Raw genomic sequence first — 25,035 nt, 5'->3', positions numbered from 1 at the left:
TGACCATCCATGATAGCAACATGATTGTTTTAACCATGTTACATTTACATTTAAGTCATTTAGCAGACGCTCTTATCCAGAGCGACTTACAAATTATGAGGGTATACAGTGTGTGTTTACATTTACAATGTTTACAAACATTGGAGAAAAACAAGTTTATATTTTGGGTTCTCATGGAGTGTGACAGTTATGTTATATTCTTCAAGAATTAAAATATATAGAGTACCAGTCAAAGGTTTGAACACCTACTCATTCAAGGGTTTTTCTTTATTTTTGACTATTTTCTATATTTCTTCATAATAGTGAAGACATCAAAACTATGAAATAACACATATGATATCATGTAGTAAACAAAAAAGTGTTAAACAAATCAAAATATATTTTATATTTGAAATTCTTCAAAGTAGCCACCCTTTGCCTTGTTGACAGCTTTGTACACTCTTGGCATTCTCTCAGCCAGCTTCTCCTGCAATGCTTTTCCAACAGTTTTGAAGGAGTTTCCACATATGCTGAGCACTTGTTGGCTGCTTTTCCATCACTCTGCGGTCCAACTTATCCCAAACCATCTCAATTGGGTTTAGGTCAGGTGATTGTGGAGGCCAGGTCATCTGATGCAGCACTCCATAACTTTCCTCCTTGGTCAAATAACACTTACACAGCCTGCAGGTGTATTGGGTCATTGTCCTGTTGAAAAACAAATGATAGTCCCCCTAAGCGCAATCTAGATGGGATGGTGTATTGCTGCAGAATGCTGTGGTAGCCATGCTGGTTAAGTTTGCCTTGAATTCTAAATAAATCACAGACAGTGTCACCAGCAAAGCACCCCCACACAATCCCACCTCCTCCTCCATTCTCCATGGTGGGAACCACACATGCGGAGATCATCCTTTCACCTACTCGTCAATTCACAACGACGGTTAGAACCAAAAATCTAGAATTTGTACTCATCAAACAGATTTCCACAGGGTTAATGTCTATTGATCGTGTGTCTTGGCCCAAGCAAGTCTCTTATTCTTATTGGTGTCCATTAGTAGTAGTTTCTTTGTTCCTTGTTTGTCAACAGTTGATGTTGAGATGTGTCTGTTACTTGAACTCTGTGAAGCATTTATTTGGGCTGCAATCTGAGGTGCAGTTATTCTAATTAATTTATCAACTGTCTCTGCTAGGTAAAGCCCTGCCTTATCTCAGCTCACTGGTCACCTTAGCAGTACCCACCCGTAGCACGCGCTCCAGCAGGTTTATCTCACTAGTCACCCCCAAAGCCAATTCCTCCTTTGACCACCTTTCCTTCCAGTTCTCTGCTGCCAATGAACTGCAAAAATCACTGAAGCTGGAGACTCATATCTCCCTCACTAGCTTTAAGCACCAGCTGTCAGAGCAGCTCACAGATCACTGCACCATTATATAGCCCATCTGTAAATAGCCCATCCAATCTACCTCATCCCCCTACTGTATTTATTTATCTTGCTCCTTTACACCCCAGTATCTATACTTGCACATTCATCTTTTCATTAATCACCCCAGTGTTTAATTGGTATATTGTAATTACTTTGTCACCATGGCCTATTTGTTGCCTTACCTCCCTTATCTTACCTCATTTGCACACACTGTATATAGATTTCTTTTCTACTGTAAATATTGACTGTATGTTTGTTTATTCCATGTGTAACTCTGTGTTGTTGTATGTGTCAAACTGCTTTGCTTTATTCTTGGCCAGGTCGCAGTTGTAAATGAGAACTTGCTCTCAACTAGCCTACCTGGTTAAATAAAGGTGAAATAAATAAAAGAATATGCAGCAGATGTAACTCTGGGTCTTCCTTTCCTGTGGCGGTCCTCATGAGAGCCAGTTTCATCATGGTGCTTGATGGTTTTTGCGACTGCACTTGAAGAAACTTTCAAAGTTCTTGACATTTTCCACATTGACTGACCTTCATGTCTTAAAGTAATGATAGACTGTCATTTATTAACTACAGGTTACCCCTTTAAGTCTATCAAATGTGTGCGAGTTTGAGCATGTGTCCATTAGGCCTATAGATTTGTTTTATCAGCGTATATTACATTGGCTGGGATCCGCACTATGCAGCTGTTGCAAGAGCGCATTTTTCACTGGCTGTCCACTGGTTTCAAAAACAATGATTGATAAGCAGCTTAAACTTCTTGAATTCAACCATTATTGGGTTCAAATACACATTTAGATTTGTGAACCACCATCCACAATGACCACAATCCGTAAATCGCAAATAGCTAAACGAGGGAGCAGCAATGTGATTCACATACATGCGCTATGTAGAAATCAATAAGTGATATCTGTATCGCCGTAGACTACATCACTGCTGTCATCCTTACCTCCAAGTGTTTATGGAAGTTGGATAATCTTTGGATGCCGACAGCAGTCTCACCATTGGAAGACATACCTTGGACCAAAGCCTATTGCTGTGCTTTTCCCACGATCGATCAAACACATTTGGTGTGTCATCATAGTGGTCTCTATCTTGTGGTCAGACTCGCTCAGGTGGAACAAACTTAAACTTGCGCAATTTTTCAATGCTGATTAGAATGTCATTGAGAAAACAGGAAAGTGTGAAATATGTTTTTCCCGAAACATCCTTTCTGAATTTAAAAGTAATCCTTGAAGTAATCATCCAGTATTTCCAAAGTATCTGTAATCTGATTATATAATTTTTTCTTGGTAACGTAATGGATTACAGTTACCATTTGTTTTTGTAATCCCTTAAATGTAACATGTAATCCTTTACTCCCTAGCACTGTTAGCGTCTTACGGTCAGATGCTGAGCAGTTGCCATACCAGGCGGTGATGCAACTGACCAGGATGCTCTTGATGGTGCAGCTGTATAACTTTTTGAGGATCTAGGGACCCATGCCAAATCTTTTCAGTCTCCTGAGGGGGAAAAGGCCATCTTCAGTACTTTCTTGGTGTGTTTGGACCATGATAGTTTGGACACCAAGGTACTTGAAAATCTCGACCCGCTCCACTTCAGCTCCATCGACGTGAATGGGTGCTTGTTCGGTCCTCCTTTTCCTGTAGTCCACGATCATCTCCTTTGTCTTGTTCATGTTAAGGGAGAGGTTGTTTTCCTGGCACCACACAGTCCCCGGCCACTAGGATCGTCACTTCTGAATGAGCATTTTCTTGTTTGCTTACGGCTTTATACAGCTCGTTGAGTAAGGTCTTAGTGCCAGCTTCGGTTTGTGGTGGTAAATAGACAGCTACGAAAAATATAGATGAAATCTCTCTTGGTAGATAGTGTGGTCTACAGGTTATCATGAGGTACTATACCTCGAGACTACCATTAACTACTCACCGACAAATTCTCACAAGGCACCCAGATATCCACCCCCTGTATTTACTTATTTTCTTCACGTGAATGACAGGGATTTGGGCCTTGTCTGGGAGCAACATTACTTATATCCTTTGCGTCGGACTCATTAAAGAAAAAAATCTTCATCCAGTTTGAGGTGAGTAATCGCTGTTCTGATATCCGGAAGCTCTTTTCGGTCATAAGAGATGGTAGCATCAACATTATGTACAAAATAAGTTACAAACAGTGTGAAAAAACACACAAAATAGCACAATGGGTTAAGAGCCCGTAAAACGGCAGACATCCCCTCCGGCGCCATTCTTCTGAATTAGCAAATGTGCCTAACGTTAGTGATTAGCGCTAACTAGCTAACATTATTTAACATTAATTAACATGTCACCACAGGGAAAAGTGTGACTACATGAACGGTAACCTAATGTTAACTAGCTGGCTATCAAAGGACTTGTGGGTTCAATGTTTTCCCATACAAAACACAAAACGGTTTTGTTCCACTAGTGAATAGTTACACGACTAATCAAATGACCTGTGAAGTCAGTTATACACGTCAACAGGGATGGAAATTAAACTAGCCCGAGGATAGTACTTTTCAGACTGGGCAAGTAGACAATGTGCCAAACTAGCCTGACATAACAGTGAAATGGCTAGTAGAAAATGTGCCAAAATTTACAAACATCGCATGCCACAGATTTAGGACCCGGGCTAGTAGAAAATTGTGGTCTGCTGGCCAATGCCCAAAATCCTTATGTTCCATCCCTGCATGTCAGTCCCTTTCAGATGATCCCCCTATCACTGTTTGTCCTCCTCAATGACCTCACCGCTGAGGGTTTTAACTTCCCCCTTGAGAATTAGAATCAGAAGTACAGTCGTATAGCTCATCACAATACTAAACCTCTTCGGCAAATAGTACCCTAGACAGTCCTGATCATCTAGTTGAGCATTCCAGATAATTCCATCCCAGCAGAAATGTCCCATTCACATTGTAGGATTTTAGATGTGCAGATAGATGAAAGCCCAGTCCATTTTACAGTTACTTTAGTCAAGTGTAGGTCTGTGGGTTATGGAATTTTAATATAGATTTGACCATTTTAGTAATCAACTTAGCTAGCTAGTAAAAGTAACATTTTTTTTCTTTCAGATTGGTGGACTGGAAACCCAGTGGCAACAATCAGGTCTGTATCTGTCATTTTCCGGTGGGAAAGAGAAATGGCCCTGTATTTACCAGAGAAAGATCCAGACTGTTGATTGGGGAAAAAAAACGAACAATGAGGCATGAGGATTGGGTGGTGAGGGACCATTTGTCACATTGTCCAAGGTGGGTTTGTGTTATGATAAACAATGCATTTTCTGTCCAGATAAAGATGTTGATAGGGCATTGAGAAAGACCCATCACTGACCTAATGTCTCTTTGTTTTCCAGTCCAAAAGGAGTGCATCCTTTGTGCCATCTGGTGCACGGACATCCTTTGCCAGTGTGATCCGAGTGCAAGTGTCAAGTTGTAGAGACTACAACAGATCGAGCCTGTGGACGGACAGGTCAGTAACTCATCACATATGATACAATATTGTGTAAAACATAGAATTCATAAATGCATCCACATTTTTACTTTATGTCCCCTTTTCCCCATGTTTTAGACATGAGGAGTGACATGCGAAACACCTGACTCACCCCACGAGAAGCAGTGCATAATCAACGCCATCCTCAGCAAGGAGATCTGCTGGAAATGATGTACTCTAACTCTGGGGGTAAGACGTAATTTAATCGTCACAGCTATAAATTCCCTCTGTGCCCATTATAAAATGCAATATGAATTGTGTCGTACTAGTGAATGAAACTGGGAGGAGATGCACTCAGACCAGCCTTTGTGATTGAACTTACATTAACTACATTACTTTAGTTGGCTGCTTTGAGCAACACTTGAATGTAATATAACCTATTCTAGGAGCCTATTGTTTGTGTATGATCTTTATTCATTGTTCACTTGATTTTCAACAATTTCAGGTATAGGCAGGGATGACTGGGACCATCAGCTAGTAAGACACAGGGAGCAAGAAATTATTTGAACATCACAGATAGAAATTCCCACTGTGCCCATGATCAAATTAACTACATTACTTTAGTTGGCTGCTTTGAACAAAACTTGTATGTAATATAACTATCACTTTTCAGGTATGAGCCAGATGCAGATAGTGTCGAAGAATCAAAAGTTTATTTCTAGTACAGGGGCAGGCAAACAGCAAGTCAAAGGGAGGCAGAGGTCAGTAATCCAGAGAGGGTGCAAAAGGTCCAGAACGCAGGCAGTCTCAGGGTCCGGGCAGGCAGGGGTCAATAGTCCAGTGAGGTGGGGCAAGGTATAGAACGGCAGGCAGGCTCAGTGTCCGGGCAGGCAGGGGTCAATAGTCCAGTGAGGTGGGGCAAGGTATAGAACGGCAGGCAGGCTCAGTGTCAGGGCAGGCAGAATGTTCAACACCGTGAAGGACTAGAAAACAGGAGCAAGAACAAACAGGAGCAGGGGAACAAACACTGGTAGGTTTCACAAAACAAAATGAACTGGCAACAGACAAACAGAGAACACAGTGATAAATACACAGGGGATAATGGGGAAGATGGGTGATACCCGGAGGTTGGTGGAGACAAGCACAAAGACAGCTGAAACAGATCAGGGTGTGACAATAACCTATTCTGGGAGCCTAGTGTGTCTGTATGAACTATGTGGAATAATTTTGGACCATTGGCTTCCCTGAAAACAGTTGCTGACAAGCGGAGCAATAGGAGTCTGTCAGACGTTGTCACGCTGGATGGGGATGGTGATGGAGGCTTTGGTGGTTCACACAACGAAGAAGCAGATATCCCTTCCAGTGATGTGAAGTTGACGTTGGACGTGGTACCAGGAAGGATTGTCTTCACAGAGGCAGTAAAACCCTCCCTCCTTCATATAGGAATCCTTCAACTTCACTGTCTCTTCAATAGTAACGTCCCTTGCACCATAGGGACACTTGACCTCCAACACAGCTGTGGTGCCCACCCAGAATCCCAGACCCCGTGAACAAAAGCCCTCCTGCACATCCATCCCTGTAGCCATTTTAAAAGCCTTGATGCCCTCCTCTTTGTTACCTGTGCCCCACTTTACAGACACCCATCCAACGGCTGTGATCTGGGGACCCTTTTTTAGCAGTGAAGGAGTAACACGCTTGGCCCGAACCACTGCTCCATAATTTATGGCTGTCAACCTCCATCTTCTCATGGTGTGTCAGTTGGGGTTGGTGCACTGTCGAACTGTTGCCTGCCATATAGCTGTCGGCTGCTCCACCAACAGCGCCATGCCAACCAGGATGCCGGCTTGCCCAAGGTGCCTTTTTTAAATTTATTTTTTTACAATTTCCAGTACAGACAGGGATGACAGGGAGGGTAGCAGTTGTTCTGGCTCAGGTTCAGGGAGACATGCCATTCCACTGAACCTGAGCCAGAGATGGTTCCTTAGCTACTGAAGATCCTCCTCTGTCGGCTCTCAGGACAGAGGGTTGTAGTCTTCGGCCAGGTACAGGTCCTCCACTGACTGCACCTAGTTGGGCACGGCTGGCTTCCTCCACTAGCATTCCACATCCGTACGGCTGATATTGTGACCCACCAAAATAGGCTGCATGGCTACCTGTATGAGCTCCACGGAGGCATAGAGGGAATCACCTGGTCACCTACAGAGACCTGCCAAGATGGAAGATGTTAAGTGCAACATGCCTTTCAATACATTAATTTGAACACCTTGAAATACATTTGTTGTAAAAAATGTGCTGTATAAATAAAGTTTGATTTGAATGATGACATAATCTGCTTAATGATAATTGATTAAGTGTATCTTTCTTTGTAGAATGTTGACAGCTGTATAGAACACATTGTATTGCTAAGATTCTCAAACTTAACTTGATAGCTACACTCCGATACAGGATAAACTTTATCTCTCATATTGGCCCTGACCAAACCAATAAGTTGCCCCTCACTATAGCTGTACTTCTCCACATGGTATCAAGGTATCAACTGTCCCAGATGCAGACAGTTTTGAAGTAACAAAAGTTTATAACAAAAACGGGGGCATGCAAACGACAGGTCAATGGCAGGCAGTGGTCAACAATCCAGATCAGAGTCCGAAACAGGAGACAAAGGGCTGTGAGACATAGTTTTAATCCTAGACACGGAGACAAGGCAGCGAAGAGTGGTCTCAAGGTCTTGATTGGCTTGCTCTGACTGGCCGTTGGACTGAGGGTGGAACCTGGAGGACAGGCTGGCCGACGACCCAATGAGTGTGCAGAACGCCTTTCAGAACCGGGACTAGAACTGAGGACCCCGGTTGGAGACCATGTCCACCGGGAGTCCATGGATCCGGAAGACGTGCTGCACCATGAGCTGGGCCGTCTCTTTGGCAGACGGTAGCTTGGGGAGAGGAATGAAATGGGAGTCTTTGGAAAACAGGTCCTCTACTGTCAGGATTGCAGTGTTGCCATTAGACGGCGGGAGACCTGTGGATAAGTCCAGGGATATGTGAGACCAGGGATGGTGAGGGACAGGCAATGGTTGAATGAGACCAGCTGGAGCTTGCCAAGGAGTCTTGTTCTGCGCACAGATTGTGCAGGCAGCGATGAATGCGGAGATGTCCGGAACCATGGTAGGTCACCAAAAGCGTTGCCGCACAAAGGCTAGGGTCTGATGGGAGCCCAGGTGGCAGTCTAGCCTGGAGGATAGGTCCCACTCCAGCAGCGAGGGGTGGACAGCATCAGGATCAAACATCTGGTTATCTGGGCCCCCCAGGGTTTTGCTGGGAACATTGCACCTCATGGACCTGCTTCTCTATTCCCCAGCTGATTAACGTCGCCAGGCACGAGGAGGGAAGGATGGTCTTGGGGTCCGAGTGTGTAGCCGCAGGGCTATAGTGGCATGGCAGCGCATCCGGCTTGATATTCTTGGATCCCTGTTGGTAGGAGAGGGAGAAGTTAATCCAGATGAAAAGCAGGGCCCACCTAGCTTGCCTGGAATTGAGACACTTGGCGGTGTGGAGGTTCTTGTGATCAGTCCACACAATGAACGGATGTTCCGCCCCCTCCAACCAGTGTTTCCACCCCTACAACGCCATCTTCACTGCGAAAAACTCACGATTCCCCATATCGTAATTCCTCTCTGTGGCGTTGAGGTGATGGGAGAAGAAGGCGCAGGGGTGTAACTTGAGGTCCAGGGCAGAACGCTGGGACAGGACAGCCCCACTCCGACATCCGAAGCATCGGCCTCCACCACGAACTGACGGGACGGGTCAGGAGGAACCAATATGGGAGCTGTGGTGAAGCAGTGCTTGAGGTCCCGTAATGCCCGGTCAGCAGCTGGGGACCACGTGAACGGAACCTTGGGCGAGGTGAGTGCATACAGCGGGGAAGCCAGGGTGCTGTAGCCCCGGATAAAGTGGCTATAAAAGTTGGCAAAATTCCAGGAGACGTTACACACTGCACTCTGGACGTAGGCTGGTGCCAATCCACTACTGCTCTCACCTTCCCGGGATCAATTTGTTAATTTCCTGCAGCGATGATGTAACAAAAGAAGGGGATGGAATTCACATTTCTCCTCTTTCACAAAAAGCTGGTTCTCCTGGAGGCGCTGGAAGACCTGTCGGACGTGGAGCACGTGTTCTTGGGCTGAGTGGGAGAAAATGAGGATGTCGTCAGGGTAGACAAAAACGAACCGGTTCAACATGTCGTGGAGAACATCCTTCCAGGGCCTGGAACACAGCTGGAGCATTGGTAAGGTCGAATTGCATGACCAGATATTCGTAGTGACCGCTGGCTATATTGAAGGCAGTCTTCCACTCGTCCCTTCCCTGAATCCGCACCAGATGGTAGGCGTTCCGCAGGTCAACTTGGAGAAAACGGTGGCCCCCTGGAGTGGCTCAAAGGCCGAGGTGATGAGTGGTAGCGGGTAGCGGTTATTCACTGTGATGTCATTGAGGCCCCGGTAGTCGATGCACGGGTACAGGGTTTTGTCCTACTTCTCCACAAAGTATAACCCTGTGCCGGCGGGGGAGGCAGAAGGACAGATACACCCTGCAGCTACAGAGTCCTCAATGTAGTTTTCCATAGCCTTGGTCTCCGGACCCAACAGAGAGTACAGTCGTCCCCGGGGCGGGGTGGTGCCAGGGAGAAGGTCGATCCCACGGTCATAGGGTCGATGCGGAGGAAGTGAAGTGGCCCGGGCCTTACTGAAAACCTCCTGTATATCCTGGTATTCCGTGGGAATGGCAGAGAGGTCCGGGGCAACTACCGAGCCCACAGGAAGACTTCCCAGGGCAGGCTGCGCTGACTTCAAGCAATGGGTGTGGCAGAACAGGCTCCAGCCCATGATGGCTCCAGCAGTCCAGTTAATGAGGGGATTCTGTCGCTGGAGCCAAGATGATCCCAATACCACAGGAACCTGAAGAGCCTTAATTAGCATGAATTGGACTGCCTCACTCTGTTTCCCTGACACTCGTAGGTTGATGGGAGTGGTATTGGGGTGACCCGGCCTATAGAGCGCCCGTCCAGTGCTCTAAGATGCATGGGAATGGAGAGGGGCTCAGTGGGGATGCCCAGTTCGGACACCATGATAGCTTACATAAAACTCCCATCGGCCCCAGAGTTGATGAGTACGCAGAGAGATTTCGACTGGTTACCCCACAGCAACATGGCATGGAAAGGGGTGCGAGTAAGGGGAGAGGAAAAGTTCTCCTTATGGCCCACCAGAGTACTCGTCTCTACTGGTGAACCTGATCTCTTAGTGGACAGCAGGACACATAATCACCAGTAGTCCCGTAATACAGGCAACTCTTTGTGTGAAGCCGGTGTAGGCATTCGGCTGGGGACAGCCTAGCTCTGCCTAGTTGCATCGGCTCGGGAAGAGGTGAATTGGCAGACTTTGGAGACTCTCTGGTAGCCTCAGGTCCTCTCGGCCATGGATGACGTCGGGGTCTTCCAGGATACCTCGGAAGCGAGGTGAAATCTTTGGGAGGGCGTGTGACCTCCTCCTTCCTACATTACCGTAGCCTCCCATCGATCCGGATGGTCAAGGCAATGAGCGAGTAGAGATCCGTCGGTAGTTCTCGGGATGCTAGCTCGTCCTTAACTTCCTCCGATAATCTGTGCAGGAACGTGTCGAACAGCGATTCCAGGTTCCAGGCACTGTAAGTTGCCAGAGTCCAGAAATCCCCCGCATAGTCTGCCACACTGAGGGAGTCTTGCCAAAGCTGCAGTAACTTCTGGGCAGCCTCTCTCCCAGACAATGGAGAATCTAAAACCTTCTTCACCTCCACCACAAACTCCTCCAGACTGAAGCATTTGGCCGACTGTTGTTCCCACACGGCCGTAGCCCAGGCGAGAGCCCTCCCGGACATCAGCCTGATAAGGTACGTTATCTTCGAACGATCCGAGGGGAAGGAGGAGGGCTGCAGTTCGATGATGAGAGAAACGCAGGACAGGTTCCCGACTCTCCAGCGAAGCATTCTGGGAGAGGTAAGCAGAGTTCTCGGGAAACCGGGGGTGGCCGGGGCGGCCGTGCTGCTAACACCCGGGTTACTGAGGGGCTGGGAGGTTACCATCGTGGTAGGCGGCCAGACAGACAACCTGCGGAATTCCTCCAGCAATTTGTTCAACATGAGGTCATGGCGTTCGGCCAAGGTTTGGAACCCTTCCATAAGACCACGAAGCAACTCCTCATGCCTTCCAATGGTGGCTCCTTGGGAGGAGAGGGCATTGCGGAATTGGTCCGAGTCTGCTGCCCGTCATGGCCAGACCCAGATGCAGACAGTTTCGAAGTAAGAAAAGTTTATTACAAAAACAGTGGGGCAGGCAAACAACAGGCCAAGGGCAGGCAGAGGTCAGCAATCCAGAGCAGAGTCCGAAAGGTACAAAACGGCAGGCAGGCTCAGGGTCAGGGCAGGCAGAGGTCAGTAATCCAGGGTGGTGTGACAAGGTACAGAATAGCAGGCAGGGTCAATGGTCAAAACCGGGAACACTATAAGACAAGAGCTAGAGAAAGACAGGAGCACGGGAAATACACTGGTAGGCTTGACGAAACAAAACGAACTGGCAACAGACAAACAGAGAACACAGGTATATATACACTGGGGATAAATGGGTAAGATGGGCGACACCTGTAGAGGGCAGGAGACAAGCACAAAGACAGGTGAAACAGATCAGGGTGTGACACATGGCCAGACTTATAGTGGTATTTTCCCCTTTTAAATGCTCTAATGTGCATCATTGAAAAATGCCATAAGGTCTGAAATAGACACCAAAGTTGACATACTGTACAAACAATTATCTAGTAATTATCTAAGTAATACAAAATAAGTTTTTGATCTGCTGGAGTTTAGTCAGTGACTAGCTAAGACAAAGGGGACAGAAGAAGTTCAACACTTTATTCAATTCATTTCAATACAGCACATAGATTCATCATGTATTGTGCACAGGTATCTGATCGTACTAGTGAACTGTAGCTGACAGTGTTGGCTAGAGATGACGTGCAGGAGATTCCTGCATACATTTGTAGTCTTGCTGAGGTCTTCTCTGTTGCTAATTAGCATTTTACATTTTTGATAGTAAATTGAAGCAAATATGTTGATGAAACTGACCTTACATTTACATTTAAGTCATTTGGCAGACGCTCTTATCCAGAGCGACTTACAAATTGGTGAATTCACCTTATGACATCCAGTGGAACAGCCACTTTACAATAGTGCATCTAAATCATTTAAGGGGGGTGAGAAGGATTACTTTATCCTATCCTAGGTATTCCTTAAAGAGGTGGGGTTTCAGGTGTCTCCGGAAGGTGGTGATTGACTCCGCTGTCCTGGCGTCGTGAGGGAGTTTGTTCCACCATTGGGGGGCCAGAGCAGCGAACAGTTTTGACTGGGCTGAGCGGGCTGAGCGGGAACTGTACTTCCTCAGTGGTAGGGAGGCGAGCAGGCCAGAGGTGGATGAACGCAGTGCCCTTGTTTGGGTGTAGGGCCTTGTCCGAGAGGTCAGTTTCATGTTATCAAAACATCACGCCAAGGTAAGCCTACACGAAACACATACTTTATTTGAAGTGTTTGTAAAATTCACAATGTGTAAAATTAATGATGAAAAGATCATTGGAACCATTCCGTGTTTGACTGCTAAGTTTTATGGGTCATACGTTTCAAAAAAAAAAAATTAATAAAATTATTTTACCTTTATTTAAAGTCAGTTAAGAACAAATTCTTATTTTCAATGATGGCCTAGGAATAGTGGGTTAACTGCCTGTTCATGGACAGAATGACTGATTTGTACCTTGTCAGCTCAGGGATTTGAACTTGCAACCATCTGGTTACTAGTCCAACACTTTAACCACTAGGCTACCCTGCCGCCCCATTATGTTACATGAACGGAACCATGCGTGCAATGATATTATTGTCCTGCAAATATTGGATGCCATATTATACATTTTCTGATGCACCAATTTAGTTCGGTCTTTGGGATTTTGTTTGGGTTGCATATCCGTGTTTGAAGTGTTATTTGAAGTGTTTGTAAAATTCATAATGTGTAAAATAAATGGTGGAAGGATCATTGGAACCATTTCCGTGTTTGACCGCTAGGTTTTATGGGTCATATTTTTTAATATTTTTTATTCCCCATTACATATTCATAAAATTATGTTACATGAACAGAACCATGCTTGCAATGATATTATTGTCCTGCAAATATCAGATGCCATATTATAAATATTCTAATGCACCAATTTAGTTTGAACTTTGGGATTTTGTTTGGGTGCATATCAGTGTCTAATACTCTTTAATTCAAATCAGAAGAATTTCTCTCATGAATGCAAAATCATCAGCAGAGGAAGCTGTAACATTCAGGAAGATGTGGACAGACTGTAAAGTCTCACTTGGATGTCTTGACCGTGTGAGCACTCGAGTGAATGTTGAACTGGATGCCGAATTGGAATGAGCTGGACGGATGGATGAGCTACCTGGATGTCTTGGGGACAGCATAAGCTCAGCTGAGTTACATCCAGCATCCAGATCAGAATTACATCCAGCATCCAGCTCAGTTACATCCAGCAAGTGATTATTTGTAAATATTTTATTTATTTATTATTAACTTTTCAAATTGTACAACTATAAATGGCAGTTGGATTATACATAAAAAAATCCAAATACATACCAAACACAAGTTTGAGAAAAATAACTAAATAATACAAAAAGAAAAAACTAAAAGAATTTTTCAAATGTCACAAGTATTCAGACCTCTTGACTTTTTCGTTACAGCCTAATTCTAAAATTGATTAAATAAAAAAAAATTCTCAGCTATCTACACACAATACCTAATAATGACAAAGTGAAAACAGGTTTTCAGAAAACAGAAATGCCTTATTTACATAGGGTTGAAGTTGGAAGTTTACATACACTTAGGTTGGAGTCATTAAAACTAGTTTTTCAACCACTCCACAAATTTCTTGTTAACAAACTATAGTTTTGGCAAGTCATTTTTCCAACAATTGTTTACAGACAGATTATTTCACGTATAATTCACTGTATCACAATTCCAGTGGGTCAGAAGTTTACATACACTAAGTTGACTGTGCTTTTAAACAGCTTGGAAAATTCCAGAAAATTATGTCATGGCTTTAGAAGCTTCTGATAGGCTAATTGACATGATTTGAGTCAATTTGAGGTGTTGCTGTGGATGTATTTCAAGGCCTACCTTCAAACTCAGTGCCTCTTTACTTGACATCATGGGAAAATCAAAAGAAATCAGCCAAGACCTCAGAAAAACAATTGTAGACCTCCACAAGTCTGGTTCATCCTTGGGAACAATTTACAAACGCCTGAAGGTACCACGTTCATCGGTACAAACAATAGTATGCAAGTATAAACACCATGGGACCACACATACCGCTCAGGAAGGAGACATGTTCTGTCTCCTAGAGATTAACGTACTTTGGTGTGAAAGGTGCAACTCAATCCCAGAACAACAGCAAATGACCTTGTGAAGATGCTGGAGGAAACAGGTACAAAAGTATCTATATCCACAGTAAAACGAGGCCTATGTCGACATAACCTTAAAGGCCGCTCAGCAAGGAAGAAGCCACTGCTCCAAAACCGCCATAAAAACACAGACTACAGTTTGCAACTGCACATGGGAACAAAGATCGTGAAATGTCCTCTGGTCTAATGAAACAAAAATAGAACTGTTTGTCCGTAATGACATTGTTATGTTTGGAGGTCAAAGGGGAGGCTTGCAAGCCAAAGAACACCATCCCAACCATGAATCACGGGGATGGCAGCATCATGTTGTGAGGGTGCTTTGCTGCAGGAGGGACTGGTGCACTTCACAAAATAGATGGCATCATGAGGCAGGAAAATTATGTGGATATACAGTGCCTTGCAAAAGTATTCGGCCCCCTTGAACTTTGCGACCTTTTGCCACATTTCAGGCTTCAAACATAAAGATATAAAACTGTATTTTTTTTGTGAAGAATCAACAACAAGTGGGACACAATCATGAAGTGGAACAACATTTATTGGATATTTCAAACCTTTTTAACAAATCAAAAACTGAAAAATTGGGCGTGCAAAACTATTCAGTCCCCTTAAGTTAATACTTTGTAGTGCGGTTGGATGGAGAGCATTTGTGAACAGCAGTTTTCAGTTCTTTCCACAGATTCTCAATTGGATTCAGGTCTGGACTTTGACTTGGCCATTCTAACACCTGGATATGTTTATTTTTTAACCATTCCATTGTAGATTTTGCTTTATGTTATGGATCATTGTCTTTTTGGAAGACAAATCTCCGTCCCAGTCTCAGGTCTTTTGCAGACTCCATCAGGTTTTCTTCCAGAATGGTCCTGTATTTGGCTCCATCCATCTTCCCATCAATTTTAACCATCTTCCCTGTCCCTGCTGAAGAAAAGCAGGCCCAAACCATGATGCTGCCACCACCATGTTTGACAGTGGGTATGGTGTGTTCAGGGTGATGAGCTGTGTTGCTTTTACGCCAAACATAACGTTTTGCATTGTTGCCAAAAAGTTCCATTTTGGTTTCATCTGACCAGAGCACCTTCTTCCACATGTTTGGTGTGTCTCCCAGGTGGCTTGTGGCAAACTTTCACCACTACACTTGAGCCCTACAAGCCTTGCCCCCTCAGTCTGCGGTCCACAGATAGACCCTACTTGCCTAGTTATCTGTTTTCCATTTGTCTAAGTAGCCAGTTGGCTCTTTGCTATACTAAATGTGTTGTTGTTTTATAACAAATGTCTCTAATTCATGAATGTTGGGGCAGTTACCCACTCATTTAGGGTAGCATGTATTTTTCTCATAGTAGGGTATGAGGGAACTTTACAGTGATCACAACTGTAGTTACCATGTTGATCATTTTGAATTTGTATAGCTACTGTTACCGACTTTTATGTAGACCCACAACTTTTGTTTAGTCTGGACAATATTGCAAAACATGTTGATGCTTTCAGTAGCACTGAAGGTGTTGACTCATACTGCTTTTTCTATTCCTTTGCATGGGTGAACGGGATGGATGCCACACACCAATAACTCAAGCTGAACTGGAAGAGGTGGCTGCAGCTATGGTCCATGTTGTATCTACAATTGTCTCCCTACTGACAGGACAATACATACACTGTTTTGAAGGATCCTGCCCAACCCAAATGCTTCAAGTGGCACAATTAAGTAAGAGGCTTGAACAAACACTTGTAGCAGAACACATTGCTAATACCGTGCCAGAAACATTGCCATTCCCATGCTGTTTCATTCTGTGTATCTCAAATACATGTTAGTGTGTGATACGTTGTGGTATTTCTTTCCCTGTGTTGACAGTTGCAATGGTTAAAATAACAAGCATTACAAATGTATTTTCATTTTCTTTCTTTGATTTTGGTCCAGGTGCCAGTTCCCACATCTTAAGTTGTGTACTCTGTAGGGTTTTCTCTCTATATAATATTACTTGTTGATGAAACTAACTCATACGCTGTAAAATATGAAGTACAAGTCAAACGTTTGGACACACCTACTCATTCCAGAGTTTTTATTTGGGATGGTGTGGGTGTGCTTTGCTGGTGACACTGTCAGTGATTTATTTAGAATTCAATACACATTTAACCAGTATGGCTACCACAGCATTCTGCAGTGATACGCCATCCCATCTGGTTTGTGCTTAGTGGGACTATCATTTGTTTTTCAACAGGACAATGACCCAACACACCTCCAGGCTGTGTAAGTGCTATTTAACGAAGGAGAGTGATGGAGTGCTGCATCAGACGACCTGGCCTCCACAATTACCCGACATCAACTCAATTTAGATAGTTTGGGATGAGTTGGACCGCAGAGTGATGGAATATTTGACTATTGACTATTATGTAGAAAATAGTCAAAAATAAAGAAAAACCCTTGAATGAGTAGTTGTCCAAACTTTTGACTGGTACTGTTTATACAGTGAGCTCCAAAAGTATTGGGACAGTGGCATTTATTTGTAATTTTTTTGCCTCTGTACTCCACCACTTTGGATTTGAAAGTGCAGACTGGCAGCTTTAATTTGAGGGTATTTTCATCCATATCGGGTGAACCGTTTAGAAATGACTTTTTGTACATAGTTCCCCCATTTTAGAGGACCAAAAGTATTGGGAAAAATTCATTTATATGTGTATTAAAGTAGTCAAAAGTTTAGTATTTTGTCCCATATTCCTAGCACGAAGTGATTACATCAAGGTTGTGACTCTACAAAAGTGTTGGAGACATTTGCTGTGGTTTTGTTTCAGATTATTTTGTGCCTAATATAAATTAATGGTAAATAATGTATTTTGTCATTTTGGAATCACTTTTATTGTAGATATGTTTCTAAAAACTTCTACATTAATGTGGATGCTACCATGATTATGTATAGTCCTGAATGAATCGTGAATAATGATGAGTGAGAAACCTCACCTGTTATTGTAATAGTTAGAGGTTAGCATGTCTTGGGAGTATGGTATTTGTGCATCTCTAACTTTCTCACTAAACTGACAGTCTGAACTTCAACCTCATAGTCATTTGATAATTTCAAATCCAAAGTGCTGAAGTACAGAGCCAAAGCAACAACAAATGTGTCACTGTCCCAATACTTTTGGAGATTACTGTATACAGTGGGGCAAAAAAGTATTTAGTCAGCCAATTGTGCAAGTTCTCCCACTTAAAAAGATGAGAGGCCTGTCATTTTCATCATAGGTACACTTCCACTATGACAGACAAAATGAGAAAAAAAGTCCAGAAAATCACATTGTAGGATTTTTAATTTATTTATTTGCAAATTAAGGTGGAAAATAAGTATTTGGTCAATAACAAACAAGCAAGATTTCTGGCTCTCACAGACCTGTAACTTCTTTATCCGGGAGTGTAATCCATAACGCAACTTTTTCTATTCATGAAAATCGCAAATGAAATAAAATAAATATATTCAAACACAAGCTTAGCCTTTTGTTAACAACACTGTCATCTCAGATTTTCAAAATATGCGTTACAGCCAACGCTAGACAAGCATTTGTGTAAGTTTATCATGGCATAATGCTATGCTAGGCTCTGCTGGCAGCAGGCAACATTTTCACGAAAATAAGAAAAGCAACCAAATTAAATAATTTACCTTTGAAGAACTTCAGATGCTTTCACTCAGGAGACTCCCAGTTAGATAGCAAATGTTCCTTTTTTCCAAAAATATAATTTTCTTGATTTGATTTTTATCTGGGTTTCGCCTGTAACATCAGTTCTGTGGCACTCACAGACAATATCTTTGCAGTTTTGGAAACGTCAGAGTGTTTTCTTTCCAAAGCTGTCAATTATATGCATAGTCGAGCATCTTTTCGTGACAAAATATCTTGTTTAAAACGGGAACGTTTTTCATCCAAAAATTAAAATAGCGCCCCCTATATCGAAGAGGTTAAGAGGCTCCTCTGTCCTCCACTCGTTACCTGTAATAATGGCACCTGTTTGAACTTGTTATCAGTATAAAAGACACCTGTCCACAACCTCAAACAGTCATACTCCAAACTCCACTATGGCCAAGACCAAAGAGCTGTCAAAGGACACCATAAACAAAATTGTAGACCTGCACCAGGCTGGGAAGACTGAATCTGCAATAGGTAAGCAGCTTGGTTTGAAGAAATCAACTGTGGGAGCAATTGTTAGGAAATGGAAGACATACAAGACCACTGATAATCTCTCTCGATCTGGGGCTCCATGCAAGATCTCACCCCGTGGGGTCAAAATGATCACAAGAACGGTGAGCAAAAATCCCAGAACCACACGTGGGGACCTAGTGAATGACCTGCAGAGAGCTGGGACCGAAGTAACAAAGCCTACCATCAGTAACACACTATGCCGCCAGGGACTCAAATCCTGCAGTGCCAGACGTGTCCCCCTGCTTAAGCCAGTACATGTCCAGGCCTGTCTGAAGTTTGCTAGAGAACATTTGGATGATCCAGAAGAAGATTGGGAGAATGTCATATGGTCAGATGAAACCAAAATATAACTTTTTGGTAAAAACTCAACTCGTTGTGTTTGGAGGACAAAGAATGATGATTTGCATCCAAAGAACACGGTACCTACTGTGAAGCATGGGGGTGGAAACATCATGCTTTGGGGCTGTTTTTCTGCAAAGGGACCAGGACGACTGATCTGTGTAAAGGAAAGAATGAATGGGGCCATGTATCGTGCAATTTTGAGTGAAAATCTCCTTCCATCAGCAAGGGCATTGAAGATGAAAAGTGGCTGGGTCTTTCAGCATGACAATGATCCCAAACACACTGCCCGGGCAACGAAGGAGTGGCTTCGTAAGAAGCATTTCAAGGCCTAGCCAGTCTCCAGATCTCAACCACATAGAAAATCTTTGGAGGGAGTTGAAAGTCTGTGTTGCTCAGCAACAGCCCCAAAACATCACTGCTCTAGAGGAGATCTGCATGGAGGAATGGGCCAAAATACCAGCGAAGTGAACTGATTTGAAGACAACGAGCAATGACTACCTTGCGCACCAATCATTTTAGCGAAGCTTCATTGATGGACTGTATTTCAGCCCAATGACCACCGATCTTCTTGAAATCTAGCTGGGTAGATAGCCAATGAGCTGAGGCAAATGCCAGTATGTAATGGTTTTGGGTTGGAGCACCATTCCTTGTTTGATATCGCATGCGTAACGAACTCCATTCTCGCCTTGACGATCAGTGGAGTTGCTGTGAGGCTTGTTACGCGCAGCTGTATTTCGGAAAGTTGTATTTTCAATGATTTCATTGAAGATATCATGGCAAATAAATCAGGAAAAGCGAAATCAAAGTCTAAAGTGAAAGTGAAAATGTGAAAGTGAGACAGATTTTTTGTTTGGGGAATCTTTGAGTGTTATGATTCAAACAGGAACTGAGAAGCTGTTTCTGCAAGGACAGGACGTACTTCTGGACGGATTTGGCAACAAAAAGATTTCCCAAGCTTTAAACATCCCAAGGAGCACTGTGCAAGCGATAATATTGAAATGGAAGGACCACTGCAAATCTACCAAGACCTGGCCGTCCCTCTAAACTTTCAGCTCATACAAGGAGAAGACAGATCAGAGATGCAGCCAAGAGGCCCATGATCACTCTGGATGAACTGCAGAGATCTACAGCTGAGGTGGGGGACTCTGTCCATAGGACAACAATCAGTCGTATATTGCACAAATCTGGCCTTTATGGAAGAGTGGCAAGAAGAAAGCCATTTCTTAAAGATATCCATAAAAAGTGTCATTTAAAGTTTGCCACAAGCCACCTGGGAGACACACCAAACACGTGGAAGAAGGTGCTCTGGTCAGATGAAACCAAAATTGAACTTTTTGGCAACAATGCAAAACGTTATGTTTGGCGTAAAAGCAACACAGCTCATCACCCTGCGCACCATCCCCACTGTCAAACATGGTGGTGGCAGCATCATGGTTCGGGCCTGCTTTTCTTCAGCAGGGACAGGGAAGATGTTTAAAATTGATGGAAGATGGATGGAGCCAAATACAGGACCATTCTGGAAGAAAACCTGATGGAGTCTGCAAAAGACCTGAGACTGGGATGGAGATTTGTCTTCCAAAAAGACAATGATCCAAAACATAAAGCAAAATCTACAATGGAATGGTTCAAAAATAAACATATCCAGGTGTTAGAATGGCCAAATCAAAGTCCAGACCTGAATCCAATCGAGAATCTGTGGAAAGAACTGAAAACTGCTGTTCACAAATGCTCTCCATCCAACCTCACTGAGCTCGAGCTGTTTTGCAAGGAGGAATGGGAGAAAATGTCAGTCTCTCAATGTACAAAACTGATAGAGACATACCCCAAGCGACTTACAGCTGTAATCGCAGCAAAAGGTGGCGCTACAAAGTATTAACTTAAGGGGGCTGAATAATTTTGCACGCCCAATTTTTCAGTTTTTGATTTGTTAAAAAAGTTTGAAATATCCAATAAATGTCGTTCCACTTCATGATTGTGTCCCACTTGTTGTTGATTCTTCACAAAAAAATACAGTTTTATATCTTTATGTTTGAAGCCTGAAATGTGGCAAAAGGTCGCAAAGTTCAAGGGGGCCGAATACTTTCGCAAGGCACTGTATATATATATATATATATATATATGTATATACACACAAACACAAACAAACCACACATTTCATTGCAAATTTAAAAAAAAAAAAAATATATATATATATATATATATATATATTTTTTTATATTTATATATTTTAAATTTGCAACGAAATGTGTGGTTTGTTTGTGTTTGTGTGTTGGTTTGTTTGGGTGTGTGTGTGTATATATATATATATATATTCAATGTCAGATGTATATATTTTCCATGTCAGATTATATTTTCCATTGTTTTATTCAAATGGAATGGAATGGAATAGAACAGCAAAGGGTAGTCTAGTGGATAAAGTGTTGGACAAGTAATTGAAAGGTTGCAAGTTCAAATCCCCGAGCTGGCAAGGTACAAATCTGTCGTTCTGCCCCTGAACCCACTGTTCCAAATAAGATTTTGTTCGTAACTGACTTGCCTAGTTAAATAAAGGTAAAAAAATGAATGCAATACATATCTGTTTTTTTTATGTGATGATAAAAGGCTCATACAATACAAATATATTTTTATGTTTTCTTTCACAGTGATAGCGACTCCGACTGGGAGCCCCCACTGCCAAGCTTCCCGCTCTACCTCTGCCCCCAGTGGTGTTCATATGCCACAGTTCATTACTGCAGGCATGACTGTGCCTCAGGGCCAAAAGGGCACATCATGGAGGCGTCGTTGTGTTCTCTGTTGCATGAACGGCACCACTTGTTCAGTTTGCCTCTGCTTTACATCACAAAGAGACTGCTATGGGACCTGGCACAGGTAGCAAAATATTGTGTCGAGGACTTCCAATGGGTGAACTGTTTTTTTAAATATTTATTTTCTAATATATATATGTATTTGTGTGTGTGTGTGTTACAATTGCTTTTTGATATGTTGTATATAGTTATTTGCACTGTTGTATATAGTTATAGGTAATTTCACCAATTTGGCCACTTGGGTACATTTGGGCAACTTGTGTGGGACACCTGGGTGACTTCATGCTAAATGTCATGTAGCTCACCCATTCCTGAAGTTATCAGTCTGAAACTTTGAACACCCACAGTTGCCCTCTTTTGTTATCCATCAAAGTGATCTCCAGCATCCTATCTGACTGTGTGGCTATTCTAGTACATGTGAAAGATGATACTACAACAATAAAAAACAGAACACGTATGCTCTTTCTTTCTCTTTTCTTCCACCAGATCTACTGTGTTATATTATCCTACATTCAATTAACATTTCCACAACCTTCAGAATGTTTCCATTCAAATTATACCAAGAAAATGCATATCGTTGCCTCTGGGGCTGAGCTACATGCAGTTAGATTAGGGTATGTTCTTCAGGTGGAAATTGAGAACAAAGGGATGCAGCCATAACAGGTTTAACAATTAATTTATGACATTCCATCCTGGGGTTTTACTATTGAAATGAAATAAAATATAAATTAAAAAACTTTCATGAGAAATCGTGGGACTCTTATTTTGAGATTGGAAATGCAGGACTTATTTTGGCATGACAAATCAAGGGAGTCTTATTTTGAAATCAGAAACTACAGGACTTTTATTTTAGCATGACAAATCAAGGAACTCTTATTTTGAAATCAGAAATTGCAGGACTTGTATTTTGGCAAAACAAATCGAGGGACTCTTATTTCGAAATCGGTATTACAGGCCTCTTATTTTGAAGTCTGTTATGCTGGATGTAACTCTGAGCAGGATGCTAGATGTAACTCTGTGCTGGATACTGGATGCTGGATGTAACTCTGAGCTGGATGCTGGATTTTGTTAACTCTGCACGGATGCTATACTGGATGTAACATCCAGCATCCAGCTCAGTGTCACAGCCCCCACTGATCATCAGCTTGAGCTACACTGAGTGTACAAAACATTAAGGGCCTCTTATTTTGAAGTGTGTTACATCCAGCTCAGAGCTGGATGCTGGATTCTGGGTGTAACTAAGCTGAGCCGGATGCTTGATGTAACTCTGTTCTGGATTCTGGATGTAACGAAGCTGAGTCGGATGCTGGATGTAACTCTGTGCTGGATTCTGGATGTAACTAAGCCGAGCCAGATGCTTGATGTAACTCAGCTGAGCTGGATTCTGGATGTAACTCTGAGCTGGATGCTGGATGTAATTCAATATTAGGAAGGTGTTCTTTATGTTTTGTACACAGTGTATATCCCCTCACCTGCTTTGTCCTTATCCTTCACTATTCTCATAACATTTTCACAGATCCCAAACAGGGGCGGATTGGGACATGAATTCGACCCTGGCATTTTATCCAGCCCACACCACTGCATGTGTCACCAACTTAACTCAGAATTCTAAAAGTTAGGCATTAACTCTGACTGTTTAAGTTTAAAGATTAAGGTTTGGGATAGGTTTAAAATAAAAATCTGAAAAACTACTTTCTAATGCTGGATTCAGACATGGATGGACCTCGAATACGGACTTGTATCACGGGTGACCTGGCTGAGAAAACCGGGCTGGCCCATTTTGATAGGCGGGAAGGCCGGCCATTTCCCATTGATCAGCCAAAGGCTCATTATAGATTTGATTAACAGAAATTGCACTCAAATATTTTGTCTTTAAAATATGCCCATATCATCCTTTTCATTGTTTTATTTTTATATAAAAATATGTATATTTGTGAGCGTCAATTTCGACCAGTCCACCCCCAAAAATGTTTTGTCTAGCCCATCTGGCATTTGACAGAATTGCCAGAAGGCCCGTCTGCCCCTGCTCCCAAATCAGTGGCTTCTGTCTAAGACAGCCTCTCCCTCCTATGGTGACAGCTATTTTTAAGCCAACTGATAATCAATGCCATTATGCACAGTGCCATTCTAAGAAGCTCCAGGATTTTTTATTTAGTCGATTCCAGGTCTTGATTTGCCAAGAACGAGTTAAGATATTATCTATTCTAGAGTTAATGTAGGAGTGGTTTTTAAGGTGAAGGATGAATTATGCTATTAAACAGCGCACCCTCCACTCTTTCCCTCTTTCCTAATCATGAACTCATCTTGTAGAGAAATAAAAATGACCAAAAGGGACTTACAATGACCAATAAGACTTCTTGGTGATGTAAATGTAAAGCATTACTGTTATGTCATGTTTGTAAGGTAGCGTACAGTTTTCAGGCTAGGTTGACATAGGAAGAAATATTTAGGATACGTTCTCATGAGGTCATTGGTGAGAAAATGGGGAGAAAAAAGGGTTTTACTCTAATATTACAGGCAGCTTTGATGAAACTGCTTTAAAACTATGTGTTGACATGTCAGTGGTGAGTTTGACTTTCTTGTATACTTGACAGAGACACTTTATAGCCAAAGGAGGTTACTCGGAACTGCTACGACTGCGAACAAGCCATATGTTTGAGTTTGATTGTGGCCTGTTATGAAGTTATTACTTTTCCATTGACAGACAAAACTGCCAACATGACATACCATACTGACACATAGCCTACTGTGCACCGGGCTTGGTGTTTAGACCGAGGGTGGTTCTCCCATATGGTCAAGCCATTTGAAAACTTTTCTGCAAAATGTATGGCATTTTTGTCATGTAGCCAACTGCAGAAACTTCTCGTTATAATTATGATAGGCCTACATCTCATCACTCACACAGTCGAGTCATGGATGTTAGATTCCAATCTAGCAGGATCAGTCAGTCAAGACATTACTCAACACCACACACCTATTAGTTACGCTCTTCACAAGCATTAGACTCCCATTACCTTGAGTTGATTAGACAGCAATATTGATATCCACTGATATTATACTTGGTGCAATATTCAATATGTTCTTTCAGTTGTGCTCTTCAATATTAATCCATGTTATTGTCAAATGTAATATTCCATATTCCATACAGGCCTACTTGTCATTTAAAGTGTGACTATCTCAAGGGGGGCGAATACTTTCGCAAGGCACTGTATTTGTGTGATTGTTTTGCTTTGTTGTGATAACCAGTTGAGAGAGGGAAGGTGGATATTTTGTGAAATCTTCCATCTCCCCTGATCCAACAGTTGATGAAGAATGCCATTGTGGGAGTCAACTGTTTATACCTAACCTTACCTGGAGTTGA

At 42.8% G+C, this 25,035-nt stretch overlaps 1 protein-coding gene across 1 annotated transcript in view; it reads left to right on the top strand.

Moving 5' to 3' along the window:
- Positions 1 to 25,035, top strand: part of LOC135524540 (potassium/sodium hyperpolarization-activated cyclic nucleotide-gated channel 2-like) — a 109,392-nt gene that overhangs the window by 6,000 nt on the left and 78,357 nt on the right. The gene's annotated exons all lie outside the window — the stretch shown is intronic.

The sequence above is a fragment of the Oncorhynchus masou genome, chromosome 31, assembly GCF_036934945.1.
Source record: "Oncorhynchus masou masou isolate Uvic2021 chromosome 31, UVic_Omas_1.1, whole genome shotgun sequence".
NCBI classification, from domain to species: Eukaryota; Metazoa; Chordata; class Actinopteri; order Salmoniformes; family Salmonidae; genus Oncorhynchus; species Oncorhynchus masou.
This window is presented reverse-complemented; position numbering and strand designations above follow the sequence as displayed.